Here is a 21265-nt window from a genome sequence, read left to right as displayed (position 1 = left end):
GGGCCCGGGGCAAAGATACATTTGGGCCCCCCCCCTCCACCGAACCAAAGGAATTAATGAATCCAGAATATCTGGTCGCGCCCCACTCGTCGCGATCATTAAACATATCTTGATATGCTGCCTCGCAGTGATCAAAAGAGGCACAGGCACTCCCTTTCAGTACCCCTACCCTCTTTATTCTTGCTGTAATCAAAATGTTGAACAAGTAGCATTTCAAGGCCATCAGTAACAGTCCATGACTTGTGTTCTAGCATTAGTGGGAGCCACGAGGAAGGTATACCGTCCATCGCATAAATGCAGGACGCAGTACGCAGGAAAAAGGTGCACATAATCCAGAATAGACAGAGGACTAATCAGTTGCCCCGCTTAATGCAAAAATGCTCAATCAGGGATATAGCAGACCAATTGAAAGCAAGGAGAAATAAAGCTTCCCATACCAAAGCATAGATAGTGGGTGACGATTAGAAGCTACCGGGAAGTTGTCCATATCATGACAGACTGAGATTACAAGCGGGACACTGTTTCACGTAGTGCTGCCATTAGAGAGCAAAGAAACAAGTCGCTGTAGTGTGCTGTAGATCAATGCTCACTATGATTATAGAGAAAGAAAAACTATAGCCAGTGAACCCATGAGTGAGGCTTTTTTTGAAGATCATACATTGATAATGAAATTACTCTGAAGGGTGACGATTTTGAAAGTTTTAGGGACTGGCAATTATGACAGGTTAGGCAATACCACATTACATGGGATGCCCAGGATCACACCTGTTGAGCAGTGAAGCTGGGATGTCTGCCCACTCAGCAATGTATGCACGTTGTATGCATGTTACCACTTCCCTTTCCAGTTCTTACCATGACCTTAAATAATGCCATTTTATAGAACTGATTTGGAAAGTACAAAAATCACATAACCCAATATGTCACATTTTTAAAACAAACCATTATAAGCATATCATGATCATGCAAAATGGAAAGGATTTTAGCTTTAGTGTCTCCATCATCTAGGGGAGTAAGTAAGTACCGGCATACTTATTGATGTGAGCTTGAAAGATTTCATCTGGGTTTTAATTTGGTGTTTTGAAGCTTTAAATACGCCCAAAAGACTGCTGTAATTGTTATTTATAAATACGTAGAACAACCTTTGAATTGTACAAAAAGGAAAAACATTGTTTGTGTCAATTGACCAGGCCTTAAAATATGCTTACTAGAGGCCTGTGATATCTGGCCCGCTCTCTTCTATTCTTCTATTTCCACTCAAATGGCCTACATAAAAAGAAAGTTCAGGTAATGGGCTAAACAATGCCACCAGCATGTGAGAAGGCAAACCTTTCCACAGATTACAGCACAGTAATTTGAGTGATATAAGATTTGGCCAGGATAACCGTGTCATCTGCTGGCAAAACCAGGATACAAGCATGAATGCTTTAGTTCCACAGTCTTAAGTTTGGCTACCTAATCACCTCTCAGACTAACACGTATGCTCCCCATTAGTGGTGGCTGTCTAGGGTTTACGACTCCCTATCTGAACAAACCAACTTCTAGACCTTCACTACACTGATGCAATGTTTTATAGCAGCCACTATCTGATGCAGGCACATTGCTGATACTAGCATTTGTTGTGCCGCAAAACCAAGTACATACACATGTAGGTTTATTAACTTCAGACATAGGAAAGGCTGGGCCGACCTTGCTGTAATTTGATATTTATAATCTTGCCTATAGACACAGATTTCTGCAATGAGTGCTTAACACACTGAGCTATCTTCTGATCCATCGCAGCACTTACATTTATTAATATACATTTCAACTTTGGTTATTGCACATGATCAATGTAATCCCCACGGAAAGGTGAGAATGCTACAATAGTTGTGCGGTAGCAAACACAGAAACTATGTATACTACAGTGAACACAGAAAGCATTACAGGATGAATAGATCAGGGCAAAATGTACTTGTCAACAACAAAGAGGCAATAGTTTGTCTTTAGAGCTTCAGCAGCATGCCCCAAACAGCATACCATAAAATATCCTGACGTGTGCTATTAACTTTGGTAAACAATGTGAACTGACTTCTTAAGATCAGGCAGCATTGTGGGGCCCCCTCCAAGGTGGGGGCCCGGGGCAAGTTCCCCTTTTGCCCTCCCATAAAGAGGTCTCTGTGCTTTGTGCCTTACTGTCTCCTCTACTAGTCATGCAGCCTACGCTCTGTCTCTGCCTCAGCTTCCCCTTCTGCACCCCTAATGCGCATCTTAAAGCTACTGCCTTCTACTGAGAACTGAGTATGTCCACAGTCCTGCATTATAGGTGCCAAATCTCGAAGGAACTTGCATGTGGCACTGCGATAGTTAGCATTAGTAAAATGGGCAGGTGTGAGAATCCACCTGCTTAGATTGTTCTTTGCCCATGCCTGTCCCTGGATGTATTGATAGTCACTCGATTACACTCGCTCCTGTACGACCCACACTATGACTCCACTCCTGCACGGTCCTGAGAAGGGAGGGAGATCTAATGAGACTCCGCTGATTGATCTTGCAAGGTTCATAGGGCACTATAGATGGAAGTGTCTTGCTAAGCCAATCTTCAGACCCAGACACAGCACTGAAACAGCACTCCTTGATTTCAAGATAGACATAGACAACATTCCGGACTCAGGCAATCTGGCCCTCCTGCTCCTACTCGACCTTTCTGTTGCCTTTGATCTCGTTGATCGCGACATCAGCAACTCACCACCAAATTCCCTTCGCTCCAGAGGCTACCGCATGGATATAATCCTTCCTGAGTAGATGCACATCCAGAGAATGTATCAGTAAAGCGGCTGCTGTTCCCACCCCGGTCCCCTACTGCGTCCATCAAGGCCCCTGCATCTCCCCCACATATACACCAAACCCCTCTTCAACCTCCACGACAATCGAGGCATCACATACACCAACTTCACTGACGATATCCAAATCCGCCCACACATCACCGGCAACCACTCCAAAGACTCTGCCACCGTCAATCAAATCTATGGCATCATTCAGAACTGGATGGCTAATCACCAGCCAGGCCTCAACGATGAAAAGACGGAACTACTCATCGCGGTATTCCCCCTTCACCTGAAGACTCTGGATCCAGCATAATTCGCATCTATCACCATTGATGGCAACTCCACCCTCGTTTCAAGCTATGTAAAGACACTTGAGGTCAACGTGGACGCATACATGTCAATGCCTTCTCGTCCTCTGCCGCTTGCACAACCAAACTTATCAAACACAGCAGACGATTTCTCTCAACTCACAACTGCCTAACTCTTGCTAGAGCCATCATAGGCAGCAAACTTGACTACTGCAACACCCTAATTATGGGCACCTCTACCGAGAGCGTATTTGAACTTCAAATACTACAAAACAATGCACTCAGAGCAGCGTGGGGCATAGGACGTACTGACCACATCTCTAACGCCAGTCGCAAAGCCCACTGGCTACCCATCAAAGGTTGCTTCGGATGTAAATCCTGACGATCACTCATTGCTGTGTCCACAGTAACGCACCCTCCTGCCTCATCCACTGCGTCTCCAGAAGATATACCCCGCGCACCCTTTGCTCCTCCTCCTCCACCTGCCTCCTCACTGCCAGGTTCAACAGAAAACGAGCAGGTCGCTCCAGCTTCACCATCACCGCCCCTACCCTCTGGAACGCCCTCCGCCACGCATCAAAGAAGAACCATCCTACCTCACCTTTGGGAAACTCTACCTGGCTGTTCAACAAATATGATTGATGATCCACTCAGCCTCACCAATTTATCGAGGCCACCACCACCTGTACGGCTTTGACCTTTCTTTGTCAATATTAATGTTAAAGGTATTTGTACCGCGCACCGTCACCAACGGAATTGGTTCCCAGGGGCTCAGGCGGATCTGCAAACAAGAAGTCAGGGGGCTGGGGGGTTAATCAGGTGAAGAGGGAGTAGGAAAGTGAATTAAATGTGGTCCTTGAGAGTCTTGCATGTTGTCCACCTGTTACGCTTTTTTCTTTCTTCAGACTAGTCAACGTAGAAGAAATGCATGTTTTGTTTGGTCATACTGTTTGAGTACATACGTATCCGATGATACTTACTTTGATTTAATATTTTACAATAAAAGTACACACTGTGCTCCTGTCATTGCGTAGGTAAGAAGTTGTGCGTTACCATAGCCCCTTGCTGTCTGCGTTCGGCTTTTGCAGCTCACATCCATTCATACACGCAGCGTTGCTGTCATCTGCAGGTATAATGCGGCATTAAACTAGACGCTTCATAACTACATGCAAGTACGAGCGAGAGAAACGCCTTTTCATGCCGTAAAGTTGAATGAGGAAACGGGGATGTTTTTTTTTTTTAGAAGGATGGAATTCAACAACATTTTGTGATCGGGGATCAAAAAGAGTGTATATTAGTGGGAAGAATCCTGCCGGTGCCCACCCTTTATGGATGCAAGAATGTGTGGATGTTGTTCATGCCTGAAATCAAATTCTCAAAAGATGTTCCTTTTTATCAATCGCGCTGAACCTTTTATATCCGCTTTGAGAGTGAGCGCGAGGTCTGCATAGCGGAAGTGACATCACCCAACCTTACATCCCATCAACCCACATTAAGTGTTTGTGGAGTATCTTACAAATGATTCCTAATCAGTACCCTTAACCCACGTCCACACCATTTCTGTGGGTAGGATACCATCTGTCCAACATCCATATATAGCAGCCCCTGAGGCTTCCGTACACAAATGGTACTCTGTTCTGCACCCATCAATGAATAAGACGGCTCACGTCCTAAAAAAAACCATTGGCAAAGCCAACAGTCTGGGCTTTTATGTAGTCCTGGATCAGGTATTTGCCAAGCTCTGTCACAATGATATTACCTGCCTATACAATGGCAACATGTGGAAACTGGAGTGTTCCCCCAGGCACATGATGTCAGTGCTGGCAAATGCCTAGAGACAAGCTAAAACTGTTGGCTTTGTAAATGCTTGTTTTCAACAGGACTTCAGTGCAAGGAGCAGATGCAAGGGCCCACATATTGCTTATAAGTCAAGTATCTAAAGGCACGCTTGGTTAAGACATTTTTGTTATTTAATGAGCTCATTTGCAGCTGCAATTAAGTCATTAACTCCCAGACTGATTGGAAATAAATCTGGCGGACCTTATACAGAACAAAGCTTGATCTTACTGTGTGAAAGAGCTAGCTCAAAGAGATCCCAGCACGTTTGAGCACGGAAAGTAGGCAGTGGGTGGGAATGGCCATAGGAATTAGCACGGACAATAAAAAGTCAAGCAACTTCCACAAGCTGGGTGTCCCTCCTCATACCGCATCTCCCTTCTCTCTGTAATCTGATGTATAGTTATGTCTTATTGGTGGAAGCAAAATTAAAAAGTAAGATGACTATTTAACAGAGGCAAGGGGTAGAGAGGCCACAAGCAGTGACCTATTGTAAAGTGTATATTATATATGACTTTCCGACTTGAGGAAATGCACAGGATGGAGGAACATTTGCCTTTCAGATAATGAAGCATTATCACCCGATCATAACAAGAGAGATGATATTGATAACGTTGTTATTGTTTTGTTATTGGCCACTGCGACCCAGGGGGTATCTACGCGCTTCACTCAAAGTGTAGCACATTTATATCGAGTCTGGATAAGTAACAGAAATTTTAATAAGCCCGCTTCATTACTTTCCCTGAACTCAAGAAGATCACTAAGGTTGCAGCCACTTCTGATGTAAAGTGCAGGTAACCTCAGAAAACACAATGCGGGTTCGTTGGAACAGACTCGGGTGTGTGGCTACTGACTGTGAGATGCAATACAAGTTCTGACTTAAAAATGAAGTTCTCGAGACTTGGGCTCTTTGGGGCATTAACAAAAGGGGAAGGATTCTTTAGCTGCCAAATCAATCAGGGCTGCTCCCGTGCCTACGGTATTGCCGCTTTCTCGCACCTACGGCATTGCTGCTTTCTCGTCCCGTCCCTGGAAAAATGTTAGTAGGGTTGTCAATGTCAGGAACATTTCTGACCATCTTCCCATAGATACTCCTGTTGATTTGGCTGCCCTTGCGGCTTCGTTTGTGTCTACAGCCAACTTTCTTACCCCTCTTCTAGCATCTCGGCCTCAGGGTCGCCCATCTCAGCCGTGGTTTTCCACGGCGCTTACCGAGCTGCGTCTACTTAGAAGGCAGGCTGAACGTAGATGGCGAATCGATTATTCACCCTCTGCTCGTCTCACACTCCGTAGAGCAACAGCTACATACCAGTTAGCCATTATAGTGGTCAAGCGTGTCTTTTTCACTTCTTCTGTTCATTCTTCCTCTAATGCCCCTAAAGCCCTTTTTAAAATAGTTCAATCACTATCGACTCTCTCTAGCGCCAATCGGATCAGTCCCTCTCTTTCTCTTTGTCTGTCTTTGTCATCTTCCTTTCAGGACAGAATTTCTCTCAATCGACAGAAGATTATTATTTCTCAGGGCTCTGCTCCCATGCTTGCTTCTGTCTGCCCCATTTACCCTTCCCTGGCTCTTTGGTCCCAATTCCCAGATTTGTCTGAGGCTGACATCATCTGGGCCACTTTGCGTCTCAAATCTGTTTCCCCGATTGACACTACTCGGCTCAGGATCTTCAAAGAGATCATTCCTCAGATTACTCATCTGGTGCCATCTGCAGTTAATCTTTCTTTGGCTAATGGTTAAATTCCTTCTCCTCTTAAACATGCACTGGTTATCCCCCTTTTGAAAAAACCTCACCTTGATCCGGCTCTTCGGGCTAACTTCCATCCTATTTCTCTTCTACCTTTTTCTATGAAACCTCTAGAATCTCTCAACGACCCCTTGATGTCCTCTTTTCTTGAGAAGACCGTTGCCTTGACCCATTTGAGTCTGGCTTTAGGCCCAGTCAGGGCACCGGTGTCGGTGGCTGATGATCTGGCGCAGATCGTAGACCGGGGGCGGGGATGCTCTCCTCCTCCTGGATCTCTCTGCCGCGTTTGACACCATAGACAATGCCATCCTGATCCACAAGCTCTCTCATCTGGGTATTTCTGGCAAAGTTCTGGAATAGTTTACTTCTTTTCTTACTGATGCACCCCAATCTCTCCTTCTGTCCCCTTTTACATCATCTGCGCTCTCCCTCCTTTGTGGGGTGCCGAAGGGCTCTGCGCTCTCGTCCCTTCTTTTTAATGTTTATATTCGTCCTCTTATTTCACGTATTCACTCTTTTGTTTTTCGCTGCTATTCCTATGCTGATGACATCCCGATTCTGATGCGGCTGGACCTTGCTTGTCCTGATAAAGCCACTCAGTGCCGTTCCTGTCCCTCAGCCATTCATGCTTGGATGGCCCTCAATTGGCTCCGACTTAAAGGGGACAAAAAGGAGTTCTTCTAGTCGGCTCTCATCCTGACACCTCTCTGTGGTCCAGTGCATTCTGGCCTCACGAGCTTGGGCCCCTCCCCTGCCCTTTGTTTGGTGTAAAAAACATAGGTGTTAAACTATCTTCTTCGCTCTCTCTTCTCCCTCAGGTGAGTGCTGTTTGTCAAACTGTTCCTTTCAAGCTTCGTATCCTGCATGACGTCCTTCCTTTTCTCCCTGCCTCCCTACATCCGATTGTCGTCTCCTCTCTTAGCTCTGGTTCTTTTGACTATTGCAACTCTCTTTATTTGGCCCAACCTAATTATCTGTTCCACTGTCTTCAGATCCTTCAGAACTCTGCAGCCCGCTTGGCTCCGGGGGCTCCTCGACTCTCTTCGGCCACTGCTGCTCTCGACGCTCTTCACTGGCTTCCGATTGTTAGTAGAGTAAACTTTAGACCCTGTGTATTGTTCACCAAAGGGCGGTCCAGTCTATCTGCAGGCCAAATTTGCTCAGTATGTCCCCTCACGCTCCCTGTGATCTGCTTCTACACTTTGAATTTCTGTTCCTCATGTCCGGCAGTCACGCGCCGGTGGCCGCTTCTTCTCTGTCTGTGCCGCTCGCTTGTGGAATTCTCTTCCTCTATGCTTAGTACACAATCATCTCACCTTCAGACGCAGGTTAACAACTCTCCTCTTCTCTTCTGGATCTGTCTTGTTCCTGTTGTAGCTGTTTTCACTTTCTTTGCCTAATGCCCTGATGCCCTTGCTGGTGTATGTTGTGCTTTACACATTTCCTTAACATAACATAACATAACATTGAGTGCATCAAGATAGTTGAGTTTGTGGTGAGATGGTCCATCCATGGAATGCATTTTTTCAGCAGTGGTCATCTAGAGTCGGGTAAGGAACAGGCATGAGATGGTGTTGTCAGTGTTGTGAAGCAGTTGAGTTGGTTTGATGAGGCCTGACGATACAATGTGGTTCTTTAGTTGCGATGCGCTCAAAAATGACTGAAGCACAGGCAGGTGATGGTCAAATGATCGTCTTGACATCTTCAATCATGTGGAAAGATGGTGAATGTCAAAGTAGCTCTGGGTGCTTGCAGCAGCTCGAAAAAAGACTCTAAGCAGCTGAGTCGACTTGGAAAATGGATCCAAGCTCGAAAACAGGCCAGATCTGTTCCTTGACTTTCGGTTGCTGGGGACCCGGTGCAAGGTGTCCAGGGGCAAGGTGAGTCCTTGTTCTGCACGTCTCATCCCGGAAGATGACAGAGAGTACTTGCAGGGGCTGTCACCTCCAGTGAGCAGATTCTTGGTTCCAGCGTTCAAACAGCAGGTAGGCTTGTTCACACAGAATTTCACTCCAAATGTTACTCTGGGATGGGTGCGGGAAGGGTATTTCTCCCTTCTTGGCGACCTCTATTGTCACCACAATAGCAGTGGACTTTGGGCAGATTGTACCCTGTTAGAGCTCCATCGAAATCTGTCTTCTTCGGTTGTTCAAAAATCATTTAAGTAAAGGTTTGGTCTCGACCACTTGTTTAGTCAATTTCTCTCAGCAGATTCGTCCATTTCAAGTCTTCTGTGAGGTTACAATCCTAGCTGCTCGTATCAGTGTCTTTTGCCTGTTGATGTCAGTCCCAGAGTGGGTTTCCTGCAGGCAGGAAGTAGGGCTGGGCGCAGGAAGTGTGAAGGACCTAAGAGATTCCAAATAGTGGGGTCCTTCTCTGGACTGTGACTCCTCTCCTGGTTACTCAAACTCTGTCCCTTTTCCTGTTTTCTCTACATGAAAGTGTCTCTAGTAATTGTCACCCTGGTATGACCCGCCTACCAGGGGTGTTGGTAGGTCTGGAAAAGATCTGGGGCTAGGCTAATGTCAGGACTGTCAGGATTTGGAGCTAGCTAGCTTTTTGGTTGTAACCCCTGAGCTTCTATCCGGGGCTACAACCAGAAGACCGGGTCCTATAGCCCCTTTAGCCCCCCCCCCTAGCAACGCCTCTGCGGCCTACTGTCCTGGCAAGGCTAATCGTTGAAGCACGGGACCTCTCCTTACTGCCTAGGGCATTATTTGCCCTCTGGGGAAGGGGACAAACCTTTCCCAGAGTGAACAAAGGGGACCTACAGTCTTACCGCAAATGTATTTGGGGGTAGATCTCTCTCTGCAGCAGGGGCCTCCCTCTGGAACAGCCTTCCTGCCCCCTGAAACTTGAGGAGAACCATCTCCGGTTCCGGAAGCACCTCAAAACCTTCCTCTTTGCCTCCGCTTTCTCTCCCTCTCTCCCCTGCTAAAAGCACTGAACTTGCTCTGAATCTGCAACTGGGCCACTCACCGATCTCGGTCCTTGGCCCAGCCACTCTTCCTGCACTGCCTCCCTGCACTACGGGACTGTCTCTGTATCCTGCAGCCCCTCCTACTGGCACTTACCTTACACTTGCCACCAGCTGGCCCTATTAATTATTTATCTTGTATTCTAATAACCCTGTACTGCACTTTTCCCTTCCCCTCTACCCTTGCACTTGTGCGATCTGAATGACACATGGTCTAGTAGGATCGTTGTCTGTCTACCCTTTTTCCCCCCCTTGCCTCGTCGCGCCTTGAAACACTTGTGTATAGGCGCGTTACAAATGCCATATCATATCATATCATTTGTTTTGGGTGAATATCAGTCCCAGAAAGCTAAAACACAAAGGTCCTGTCAGTGGAATGGATCACCAGAAAGCAAGCTGACAATAAAATGACATCAAAAGGTTTGACCAGTATAATCATATATATTCCCAGGTGCTACCATGTCAAACTAGGCATGGCATAAATGTATGTATTAGTCAAACTGCCCTTAGCCTAGGGTACACACAACTATATAGAATTTAGATCAGAGTGTCCATGGTGAAAAAAGGAAGACCCGGGCTGTTGGAACTTTGGGTTTCATAAGGCTGCTTGCAAGAATGCACATTACTCTGCAACTGCTGTTGTTACTCTGTAACTGCATGTTTGTGCTATAATTTCCGGCATGGAGCATTATGAAAGTGAGGTCCGATCAGCAAATCTCAATTTCAGAGATAGAATTCCCAGCATCAGAGATAGAATTTCCAGCATCATTTTATTTTAAAAATCAGAAAAGCTCAGGTTATAATGCCCTCGCGTATGGCATTCGGTCACAGTGGACGCTGTTGTCTCCCCTAAACACCACACACTTTGCCAGAGAGCGATCAATGCTTACGTGCCTGAAAGGATGTCAAGCTACGGGTGAGTATTATTCGTCTGGTCCATCTCTCGCACTGAAACCTGTTGCAGGGCCACACTGGCCTCTAACTAGTCTCTTTCACGTAGCACTTTGCTTTCCTTATAAACACTGTCCTTGAACGATGTTACCTGGTTGGTACTCACCGCTCAAGAAAGGACCTGTTGGGTAGATGTGACATGCAATAGGCTTGATTGTTCTCCGAGCCTGGAACATGCTTAACAGTGAATGTGAACTGCTGTAGATTTCCTGCTAGCCGTGCCAATCTTGGCATGGATGACGGTGTCTGCCCTGGACTAAGAATGTGTACAGGGAGCCTCTGATCTGTTAGGCGAGGGAACTTGAAGCCCCAAATGTATTTCCTGAAGTACAGGACCACCAATGCACAGGCTAGCATTTCGCTTTCAATCGTTCACAAAAAGATCATATAGTAGATAGCTTGTCCACACAAATCACTTAAATGTCATCATTTCCCCGTAATTTAACCTCATAGTAAAAGAGCCTTGTAAATGAAGGCTGGGCATTATTCCCATCCCATGATCGTCGCAGAAAATGCTAATGTAGAAATCCCAAGCCTTTGTTATGCTAATCGAATAAAACTGAGCCAGGGGACACTCAAATGTACTGTTTAATTTCAACTCCTAGACCAAATATACATATGTAACTTCTAAGTACCCAAGGGAGACATGCTTACGCCTTCTCTAATCCTTCCCCATCCCACAGTAAATTATGCAATAATACAATCTAAGCTCAGTCTTTACTCTTGTGTCCCACAAATTAGGCCTCCCTTGGTTCTGCGCCCCCACCCACCAGTGAGGAAAAAAATCTGGGGGTCATCTTCAACTCCACTCTCTCCTTCTCTTCTCACATCTCAGACATGTGCAAAAAGTCCCACTACCAGCTGCACCTCCTCAGAGGTATCCTCCCCTTTCTCACCTTCCCCAAGAGGCTCATTGTCTCCAGAGCCCTAGTTCTGTTCAGACTTCACAAATGCAACAGTCTCTTTCTCAATCTTCCTACTTCTACTCTCCGACTTCTTCAACTTATCCAGAAAAGAAATGCAAGACTTATCCTTGGCCTCAAGCCCCGGGACTGCATTTCTCCAGCGCTGAAATCTCTCTGCTGGCTTCCCATGGCTGCAAGGATCCAGTTGAAGACCCTCTGTATAGTCCACAAGGCTTTCTTGGGAAGGGAGGAAGAAAGTGGCAGAGAAAGGACCCTACAGGGTGCAGCGCATGGATGCAGAAGTGGTGTGCAGAAGTTGAGACTAAATGAAATAGAAGTTGTAGCGTGGGCTCCCAATAGCTTGCAGTTGCACGGAGAACGTATTGGTAAGTTAAAGCATAGCAGCGCGTCCGCTGCCTGTCGAGACAACTGCAAGCTATTGGGAGCCCACGCTACAATTTCTATTTCATTTAGTCTCAACTTCTGCACACTACTTACAGACAAGCCAAGACTAAGCCTCAGTAGAAGAGCATGAAGCTCGAAACACGTGTCAGGCTGCAACGTTGTTGATTAAAACCACTTAATATAACCAGCAATTGTGCTTTCTATTTCAATTGTGTGCGCAGTGTGAGAGCTAACCCATTCTTCTCCTTTCTTGGGAAGGGGCCTGCACTATCTACAATGCTCTCTTCCTAAATACGCTCCTTCTAGAGCCCTCAGCTCGGCCTCCTCCAACTCTCTGCGGTGAGACGTTTCTCAAAACAGAGATTTTGGGTTAGATCTCTATACTCTGCACCTGCCTCCCTCTGAAACAGCCTTCCTACCTCTCTGTGTCTTGGGCCCGACCTCCTCAAGTTTCAGAAACTCCTCAAGACCTTCCTATTCTCTTCCTCTTTCTCTCTCCCTCTCTCCTGCTAACTTCCTTCTCTTCGTTTGCTTCCCACCCTCCTTCTCTTCCCCAACCTACTCAGTTAGCTAACTGGTCGCCTGGTGCACCTGCAGAGCCTCACATGTCCCAGGCACCCCCGCCCGTCCTACACTTGCTTGCAGGCCTCTGCACTCTGCCTGGCACTACTGCAATATGCTCCATGATAGGGGCAACTACTCTGCACTGCAGCCTGGCCCCTGCTGGACTGGGCGCACTTGTCCCACTCCCCCTCCCTCGCACTACCTGTTCTGTTCTGCGCACTTACACAATCTTGAATGCACCAGGTCTTGCAAGACTGTCTTTCCAGTCCCTCCCTGTCTCCCCTCCCTAGCCTGGTAGTGCTTGAAATACTCATTAATAGGTGCATGGGATGACCAACCACCAAGCAAACTGAAATGTCGCCAGGCCAGTACTGTAGTTTATTGATCTGTACGTTCCTTTCCCTCTTCCCTCCGCCCCACCCCTCTGCCTCCCAGCTCCATTTGTCGGTTCCATGTCTTAAAATCGCAGGAAAAATGGCTGTGAATACAAAATAGTGCGGCAAAAATGCAGTGGTTTTGCCACCACAATCGTGTAAAGGATGCGGGGGACACCCCCGCAACCCCAGCTCCCCTTAAATGGTATAATGGGGTACACCTTTACCGGGTCAAACCACAGCATTTTTGCCGGAATTCTTTTTACCGGCGACATTTTTGCCACGATACCCATTTGTCAAGCACTTGGCTAGTAGATATGACTCTGGGCTAGTATGCTAGTTATTGTTGTTAGATCGTTTGGAATCTTCAAGGCTTAAGAATGACGATTGTATTCCCTTGTTCCCTTCCTGGCTTAAAGCGCTTTGAAGCACTTCATTTGTTTATAAGCGCTCTACAAATAAACAATTACATTACTCTCAGTACCTCACATTTCATGTTGATTCAGAGAATTTCTCTCAGAAGAGTGACCATTCCTCGTCAATGTTCCAGTAGGATTCCTGCATCATATGGGTCAGTCCTTTCATGCTTTACATGTGCAAAGCCATAACAATCCATTCTTTCTTAGATGAAGCAGAAGCATCTTCCGGACTCTGCCGGGACACACACTCGCTGCCAGAATCATATTGAGAATAACCATCAAGATCGGGAATGTGCAACCACATTCTATACCAACATCTAAAATGCTGAATACATAAAATACATTTAAGGTGCAAGAAGAAAGGTCCTCCAGCATCAGTGCCTCGAATCAAAGGGATCAAACGATTTCAAACAGAACTCTGGTGAAACCTTCACACTCTCACAGTGAGGAATCCAGCTGGTTACCAACACATTACTCAGATATTAATATGAATCCGCTCTTTCTTAAATTGAAATATTTTTTCTGTACACTTTTACATCATTATAATCTTGTAATAAACATTTAAACATTCATAAACAAAATATAAATGTTATTAAGAAAGTATCTTCAACACTCTTTTCAACAATTTGTTCTTATGAACAATAGCTCATGTTTTACTATCATCAATGAATTAGCGCATACACACTGCGAAGAAATGTAATATTTTGGTATCCGCTTAATTATTCTAATTCTAGGTCAGACTTTAGTTGAGAGAGTATGAATGCCTTCTTATAATGCTGTCCAAATTCCGTGCATTTTCTTTTATCCATATTCCCTTCTTGGGGAGATCTTAAAGCCTGTCTTTCTAAAAATAAAATATATTTTGAGTGATTATCTATCATAACTCATATTATGTCTATAACTACAAGTTAAAACCCCAAATCTCATTGAACTTTATAATTACAAAAAGATGTAAGTTTCTTCTTCCAACCTATTCACTATGATACTTCTATCACTGAAATGCAAATGATATGTTATTTGAAACAGCCATAAAAAAGTATATAACAAATACATCAATTTGAATAATGTACTAAAGATATTATTTTGCAATATGTAATGAGCATGTTTTTATTTGGGTTAGACTTTTATCGTGGGCCAACTTGTTAAATCTGCTCCATACCTCCTTCAGAATCTGTTTGGATAGGTCCATCAGTATAGCGAGCAGTGTTCCAAGTCTGTGATCAAATGCAAAGTCTGCAATCTCCCACTCTCTGCAGAATGGGGGACCCCTAATCAACATGAAGTGTATTCTAGGGTCCCCCATTCTACGTATTCAGCTCCAAAAGTCTAAAAAATGGTGAACCTCCCCATCCTCTTCCTGTTGTTCACACAGCAACAAAATGGATTCTAAGGGATATTCAATCTAGATTTCGTATCCAAGAAGGGGCTTGCCTGCAGTATGTCTAGGTATGCCAACATGGCCACCGCGGATGCCAGTACGATCCCTCATCCCCTTCTGCCCTCCAACAGAGAGGTCTATTATTTGGAAAGGTCTTGGATACTTTTAAAGGGAGAGAGTGCCAAAGGTGAAGTCAATTTACCACATACATTTGTAACTGCAAAGCACAGACTGTAGGACCATGTTTTCTGATAGAGATACTGCAAATGTAATCCGGTGGGGGGCACACCTCTTCTTGATAGCGTAATGGTAGGTTACGGGTGCATGGGAGAAAAAAGCAACCCTGGCACAGAAATCTGCCAATGTGAATCCAGTGCGATAAGTGTCCTTCAGTGATGTTAGCAACTGAGGATGATTTACTTAAATGACATAGCGACTAGAATGTCACTGACACTGTTTCTTCTATCTGACCAATATTGCAAGAATGGCTGATTATCTGTCAAATGTTCACTTTACATGCCAACATGTGACAAATGTATACACACACTGTTGGATTCGCCTAATTCATAATGTTGATGATAAAGAAGGACACCTTTTGTGTTGATATATATGTGACTGTGACTGACCCATTACAGGCTTATGAATTGTACATGATCTGTGATGTAAAAGAGGCTTTACATTACCCTAGAGGCACCTACACACAGGAAGTACTATGATCCGGAGACACTGTCATTCTAAAATTCAAGAATCAACATCGTTCCATTACTAGTCTTCCATTGACTGTGAGTGATGAGGGTATCCAGTGATTCCCTCGAATACAAAACATCGAATGCAAAAGCCTCGAAAAAATGCATTTATTTCTGAGGTAAAGTGTTTTTTTTATCATAATGGGTTTTAAACTGTAAAATAAACAGGGGTTGGGGAACCCCCCCATTAAGAAATTGAAATTTGTGCGGATTTTGCATTCAATGCTTCTGCATTTGAGGCTTTCACTATAAACCAGTGATGAGAAATTGGCAGCAGCACCACTTTGTCATGTTTGTTAATTAAGATAACAAAACTCTTACTAGGGACACTGCGAGGTTTTTTGCACTCTTGATGTAAGTGACAATAGGACTATCATGAACGGATTTGACTGCTGTAATGATGTGACCTAATTCAAAACCGATATGTTGACACACTAGATATGTAATGTGCAATTGAAAGAAGATTATATATTGCAGTGCTACAATGTTTGCAATGTTTACCACAAGCTGACATATATAATGTTGCGACAATAGTTGGCAGAATCACCAGAGGTCCTGACATTGAACTGATCAAGTAACAATATAAATATCCATATTAGTTAATCTGATTGGGCAATGTGACACAAATAATGTACAATTTTGAAACTTGAATGCAACCGATGATAGCTCGGGGACCTGCTCTGACATTAAATAACGGATCTTCCTCTGGCAAAGTCCTCCGCTAGGAATACCACATACAGCATTACTATCTGGTCCTTGACATGGACCCATTTACAACAGGCAGCTAGTTAGTTTCCAATACACAGGTAAACAGACGTCATCAACATGGCGTCATCACATTCGCAATTGTTGTCCAGCACGTCATATTTGGGGTGTCCATCTTGGATCCAGAGCGTTTCCACTGTGTGATCCTAGATGGCCGGCAATCCACGTCAATTGACGTCTATTTACAACCGCATGCCACTAGGGCACCCCTACACAAGCAGCACTTTGCAGTGCAGTGCCATTAGCGAGACTTATAGCACTTTGATATCCCCCCTCCAGATACGCGCAAGATAAAGATGACAACAAATCCCCTGCTGGGGAATAGATCTATTAACTGAGAACACCCCCAACCCACAGTGAGTTGTAATCAATTCCGTTGACATTAATATGAAAAACATCATGTATGGGGCCTGATTCTGAGCTTGTGCTAAATATAGCGAGGAAAGCCGACATTCTCCCCTCAGTTTCCAGCACTATCATTCTGAGATGGATGAATATATTGGAGGGGAAATGTTGTGCTTTCCAGCAGCAAAAGCGGCTAAAATCACAAACTGTGGGGGCGACATGTGCTCGAGTGGCATTGCAAGCATTTAAAAAAAAAATGACACTTTTCTAATTTAAAAAAGCTTTCTTAAACTTTCATCAAACTAGAAATGTGGTGCTGCAGTGTGGGAAAAGCTACGTTTATAATGGCAAAAGTGTGCTGTGGAGTTTAACGGCACCTCCTAGGGTACTGTTAATTAGCACCTCTTTAGGCTGGTGCAGGAGGGGTGTTCTGGCCTCTGAATACAGTCCTTGCCAGTCCCTTGCATGTGAGGTGGTTGGCAAGGCTGTTGCCATGCTGTAAATCGCGGTTTTGAAAGGAGTGTCAGACTTCATTTTTTGCTGCCACTACTGTATTACATCAGAATGCATGTCTTCATGGAAAAGTGTCTTTCAACTCAGATACAGCACTTTTCCGTTATTACACAAACCTCAGAATCAGGCCCGTAGTACGCTCACATTTCCACCTGGCACAATTTATTTCAGATTACCTAAATTAAACTATTGACTGACCGGATATGTCCAGAGTGCATTCTAAGAAAACCATCTTGTGTTAATTACGCTTTCTTACTTGACTTCAGCTCATATTCTATTTCAAACAAGAAGGTAGGTTTCCTTCTTGTCACATTTTCTGAACGACCATTGTTATGTTACGAATGTGTGAACCTACGCGTTATGAGACAGTTTACACTCTTGCAAACCGCTTTGAGAGTAAACTCAGAAGTTTAGCTGGTCCTTTGCTGCCACCTGGAGGTCATTATGGTGAAGTTCAGTTCCAATACAACTATAGAATACAGAATACTTTGTAAATAGTATGCAACAACCAATACTTACCTACAATTGACTAGATCATTGTTGTAATGATCTTATAGAGAATACATGAATTGTGAAGGTTGAAGAATGACTAAAGAACACGCTGCTAAATAATTATTGCTCCCGATGAAGGGATACGTTTCCCAAAATGTGTAGAGCCCCTTTGTTTATTTGCTTATTTATTGTTTTTTTTACTTTAAGCAAAATACTTGTTTTTGTAGTAAAGACAGATATATTAATACATCTATTGTGTTTCATCAATAATTTGAACTTTGTTACAACAATTGTTAATACTCGTGAATATCTAAAACAATTAACTGACTAGCTTCAGTACCTATGGTGTGCAAGGGGCGGGAGTGCCCATCACTGAAGGACACTTATCCTAATAGATTCTGATAGAGGCACTGCCTGAACTCATCAGGGATCTCTCCCCCCAGGTCAGCTGCCCATTGCCTTCTAACTCTGAGAATCTCCTGTGGTTCGGACAGCAGAATGGGCCAATGCATATGTAAGATGTGCCCCCATTCCATTTTTATGTATTAGGAGGTGCTGTTCAAATGCGGTACAATTTCTCTGCAGGTTGTCAGAGAATGGAGTGCAACAGGATATATGGATTACAGTGAAGAATGCGGGATGACAATTGCTCAGCAAAGTTTTTTTTATTATATGTCAAAGGTTTTTATTGGAGCAACATCACCATAACATCTCTGTAACAACGTGTTTTCAAAGAATGTCAATGTTTTTATAATTGAAGATGTTTCTTGATGTTCCAGCAAGTTATTAATAATTCTACTTTTAACATGGAAGAACTATATATGCTTGCTTAACAAATGTATTTATTTGCAGCACAGGCTGATTTGTGTCACACTCAGTAGCACGTGTTGGGAATTTAAGTCATGGTTCAATTGCCTTGGATTAAGGCTTAACCAAGACCCCAGCCCCAACAGATCACCCTCGATATCCACACGAAGTAGCCTGAAGACGAGTCCAGTGTCCACTATAGTCCCATGTGTGTTTGCCGACATTAATTACTTTGTGGTACTGTATCACAAAGCAAATACTTAGAATTGCTTAATCAAATTCTTTTTTTTCCTCCAATTTGGGGGTCTTCCCATGCCCCTCTTCCCCTTTGTTACTGCCCCTACCCCACCCCTCCAACCCCCTTTTACCACTTACCCCACAATTCCCTAAATAATTCAATGAAAATTCAAAGTAATTACTTTGTGATAAAGTACCACAAAGTAATTCCTGTTGGCAAAAGAATGTGATACAGTCCACTATACCTCAAAATGGCACCGCTAGCCACTGTTCATGATTTGCAGCCATGGCTAGTGGCTGCAATCCATAGGTCACTCGCATCATTCATTTTGCAGACACTGCCAACCAATCTACAGTAGAAGTTGGGCAGGGCAACTTAACCATAACGTGCCTTTAGCAAAGTATTTTCATTGAATGTAAACGCTTTTTATGACTGTAGATATTTAATTCTATTCCATGACTATATGTCAGTTATTAACAATTCCTCTTTAAAATATATGAAACAACTGTAAAGTTCCGTTAACATCCATTTTGCAGCGTGGATCGACATGTGTCTCCTTGAGCAACATATGCTGAGGATGCGAGTCATGGCTGAAGATTCAGCCATGCCCTAGGCTCCACCAAGGCACCCAAAATATCCACTGGACCTAGCTTGTCCCCACTATACCATAATGGGACCATGGGCCACTGCCTGCAGCTTCTGGCCATTGCCTGTGGCCTCAAACTCTGGGATATGGGCTTCAGAATTGTTACTGGTTGCACAGAGCAACCCACAGTAGAGATTGTGCCTGGTCTACAGCCTGACCAAGTCGTCCGTATACCCCAATTGCCGGACTGTGGGATGCTGTCCCTAAACTTGAGGCCCTGGCCATTGGCCAAACTCCATGGGCCATAAGATTCAGCCATGTTGCCTGCGCCATGAATCAACCCAAAGTAAACATTGATCTTGGCCTGTAGCCTTGATCAGTGGACCCTATACCCCTAGATGGTACCAGTGGCCACTGCTTATGGTTTGCGAATATAGCTGTGGTCACATTCCCTGGGGCATGGACTTTAGCCACATTCCAGTCCCCTCTGAGCATCTCAGAGAACCCATTGGGCATTCCCTATGGGAAAGCCACCTTAACCATAACTACAGGTTTGCTACCACAGACCTTGTGATATACATATACAATATACAAATACATACATAATGTAAATTTCTGCTTCTTTCCATGGTGCTCGCCAAAGTGAGAGGATTTCCTGGCTCACCCTCCCGGGCCCCGTCTCTGCACAGAGGCCGGAATACTGCATGGCTTAAAATCATGCAAGCTAAACCCATCGGCATTGTTCTGTCAACATTTAAAACTATTTCCTGGGCAGCAGTAGTGCTCACTGACATCCACGCTCTGAGAGGCAGCAGGCGAGGAAGCTGGCCCCCAGCACCAAGGCCCACACAAGGCCCTGTCCTCCATGTCTGCTTCTTTCCCTGGTGGTCGCCAAAGTGAGTGGATCTCCTGACTCCCCTCCCACGGCCTGACCCTGCACAGAGGCTGGAATATTGCAAGGCTTAAAATCACAGAAGGTAGGGCCATTAGGCGTTGTTCTGCCTCGTGGTTTTGTACACCATTAAAAATAACTTCTTGGGCAGCAGCAGTGCTCTTTGCCATCCGGGCTTCAAATTTGCCCTAATTTGCCATGACTTGCTCCACCACATGTGGGTGCAACACTAGCTCTGTGGGCACATTTACTTCCTCAGCATGGAGGCCCTCTTCCTCGGAACCGTAGTGCCTCAGATGGTAACCATGCCAATGGAGTCAGACTGCTTCTAATTGGCTGTCTGCCTTGCTTTTTGTTTTGGTCCAACCTGGAGCCGGCGGGGGAGGAAGCCGGCCCCCAGCACCAAGGCCCACACATGGCCCCGTCCTCCATTTCTACTTCTTTACCTTGTGCTTGCCGAAGCAAGAGAATCTCCTGGCTCCCCCACCCATGGCCCGACTCTGCGCATAGGCCCGAATACTGCAAGATTGAAAATCACATAAGGTAAGCCCATCAGGCGTTGCTCTGCCTGATGGTTTTGTACACCATTGAAAATCATTGTTTTGGCAGCAGCAGTGCTCTCTGCCATCCAGGCTCCAAATATGCCCTAACTTGCCCTGATTTGCTCCAGCCACATGTGCATGCAGCACCAGCTTCATGGGCAAACTTACTTCCTCAGTATGGCCACTCTCTTCCTTGGCACCAGAGTGCCTCAGATGGTAACTATGCCAAAGGAGTTGCGCTGCTCCTAATTGGCTGTCTCACTTGCTTTTTGGGACAACCGGGAGACGTCAGGCGAGGAAGCTGGCCCCAAGCATCACAGCCCACACAAAGACTCCTCTGTGAGCCTGTCAGAGCATGAAGTAGCACCTCTCCCAGTAACCTCTTTGAAACGTTCACCCCGAAAGGACTCCTAAGGACTTCCACTTGCCCTGGTAAGCAGCAATGATGCACATTGCTCCATCCTCCTTCCTTGCCATTTTCATTGTTGGAACTGCTGCCCCGCTGCCTATATGTAACCTCTGATCTAGCACCAACAGCACTACCTCCATGTCATGCCTGGTAAAGACTGCATCTTTATTGCTCTCCTAACTCCCTTCTTCAAAGGAAAAAAATACTGTATCTTTTTCTATACTTCCTGCTTCCATCTTTGCAGCATTTTCGTTTTGT

This window comes from Ambystoma mexicanum, chromosome 4p (genome assembly GCF_040938575.1).
Source record: "Ambystoma mexicanum isolate Mex_15411 chromosome 4p, UKY_AmexF1_1, whole genome shotgun sequence".
Taxonomy (NCBI): Eukaryota; Metazoa; Chordata; class Amphibia; order Caudata; family Ambystomatidae; genus Ambystoma; species Ambystoma mexicanum.
The sequence above is the reverse complement of the archived record's forward strand: the minus strand, read 5'-3'. Positions refer to the sequence as shown.